The sequence below is a fragment of the Euprymna scolopes genome, chromosome 27 (assembly GCF_053919585.1).
Source record: "Euprymna scolopes isolate OS-2025 chromosome 27, ASM5391958v1, whole genome shotgun sequence".
NCBI lineage: Eukaryota > Metazoa > Mollusca > Cephalopoda > Sepiida > Sepiolidae > Euprymna > Euprymna scolopes.
The window spans coordinates 61,190,250-61,192,749 of record NC_136508.1 but is presented as its reverse complement, the minus strand read 5'-3'; positions in this window follow the sequence as shown (position 1 = coordinate 61,192,749).

The window sequence follows — 2,500 nt, the reverse complement described above, 5'->3', positions numbered from 1 at the left end:
GTGTGTGTTTGTGTGTATGTTTGTGTGTGTCTTTGTGTGTATGTTTGTGTGTGTGTTTGTGTGTATGTATGTGTGTATTTGTGTGTATGTATGTGTATGTTGAGGTGGAGAAGGCTCCTGTAAGCTGTGGTGAAGGCAACCTTTCTAGGAGAAGCAAATCTCTGATTTAAAAAAACCATAAAGCGGGAGTTCAGTGCCCGCATTAAGCTGGTCAGCAGTTTAACTTGTTGCTGGCTATCTTGCTCTTGCTTGTTGCTGGATCTCAACATTTTGAACCGAGAGAGAGACTTAGCTGTCGTACAAAGCTAAGACTCTGTAACATCATCTGTGTATAGATACTCCCTCAGGCATTTGTCTATAAAAATGGTCCTGTGGCAATGGAAAAGTTGTGGCGTGTGGAGGCTTGAAATGCTGGAAGCATGTAATAATTGATCTGAATGACCGTCTTCAGGGTCATGCTTGCTTGAGCGGGTGAATTCACCGGTAGGACTAAAAAAAAAAAAAGTCATGGACTTTAAGTGTCTGAGGGAGTGGCACTCGTCTGACAAGACGTTGCAATCATCATGTATGTATGTATGTATGTGTGTGTGACTGCCTAAAACTTTCGACAGAGGCAACGGATTTTCACGAGATTGAAATCGTGTTGAAGATCGACACTTCGGACTACAAATATCGAAAAATTGGCCAAAAACATTAATTCCTTCACCCTTAATTGGGTAGTTTTCTACAAGGAGGGGTCGCTTTTTTCGTCGATATTTTCGAAAGTCATCCCCTCTTTTTGACTGGCTAACCTTATTTTAAACCTTCATCACTTCCACTTTGGCAATGGACGCAACAACAAAGAAGTCAATTTGTTTCTTTGTTTTTCTTTTTCATATTCTTTTCCTTCTTCGCGGTACAGGTTCGAGCCTGCCTGCCTACCACCACTTTTTTTTTTTTTTTTTTTTGCTCAACACACACCTCCAAACACCCGAGGAACGCCGGGCACAGTGGCTAGTTTTATCTAAGAATGCCTGCATCTCCTAAACATACGTCGATTAATCAAGAAATGCTATTTCAAACTTAAGCGTGACCACTGTACGAAAATGCATTTAGAAACTTAAGCATTAAAAATGTTGTTTCAAACTTGGGCATGTCAGATGTATGAAAATATTATTTCAAACTTATGCGTGTAATATGTACAAAAATAATATTGCAAAATTAAGTATGACAGGTGTACGAAAATGTTATTTCATACTTAAGTGCGACAGTAGTACAAAAATTCTGTTACAAATTGAAAAACGAAAATATTATTTAAAACTGAAACATGACGAATGTACAAAAATGATACTTTAAAATTAAACCGAACAAATGTATAAAAATGCTATTTAAAACTTAAGCATTACAGATCTACGAAAATGCTATTTTAACCTTAAGCATGATAGATCTAGGAAAATGCTATTTTAAGTTTAAGCATGAAAATATACAAAAATGCTATTTAAAACTTAAGCATGATAGTTCTACGAAAATGCTATTTCAAACTTAAGCTTGACAGATCTACGAAAATGGTATTTCAAATTTAAGCATGGCAGATCTATGAAAATGCTATTTCAAACTTAAGCATGACAGATGTATTGAAATGCTATTTCAAACTTAAGCATGATAAATCTATGAAAATGCTATTTCAAATTTAAGCCTGACAGATTGTGAAAATGCTGTTTTAAAGATAAGGGTCATTAGATTTTTTTTTCAATTTTTTTATCATTTTGTTCGATCTGGGGATGTTGCATCCTATTAGATGTAAGACATTCAAACATTCTAACCGAGAGATCTTTTTAAGATTCTAACTCTGTTTGACTAAGAGACTTGTATCTCTTCACCAAGTATATTTGCTATGCAGTTTTTGTAATTCTTAGACCTTTGTGAGAGACTTGTTGGGGAGACATTTGATAAAAGAGATCTATGATAAGGTATCACAGGCAGAGAGAGTTTGGAGTGATCTGCAATGGTGCACCTCTGATGTGGTGTGTTGATCAATGATGGGAAATGGCCCAAGTGATCTGCAATGGTGCACCTCTGATGTGGTGTGTTGATCAATGATGGGAAATGGCCCAAGTGATCTGCAATGGTGCACCTCTGATGTGGTGTGTTGATCAATGATGGGAAATGGCCCAAGTGATCTGCAATGGTGCACCTCTGATGTGGTGTGTTGATCAATGATGGGAAATGGCCCAAGTGATCTGCAATGGTGCACCTCTGATGTGGTGTGTTGATCAATGATGGGAAATGGCCCAAGTGATCTGCAATGGTGCACCTCTGATGTGGTGTGTTGATCAATGATGGGAAATGGCCCAAGTGATCTGCAATGGTGCACCTCTGATGTGGTGTGTTGATCAATGATGGGAAATGGCCCAAGTGATCTGCAATGGTGCACCTCTGATGTGGTGTGTTGATCAATGATGGGAAATGGCCCAAGTGATCACAATTAGTACAGAATTTCTGGAAATCATTCATGAACATT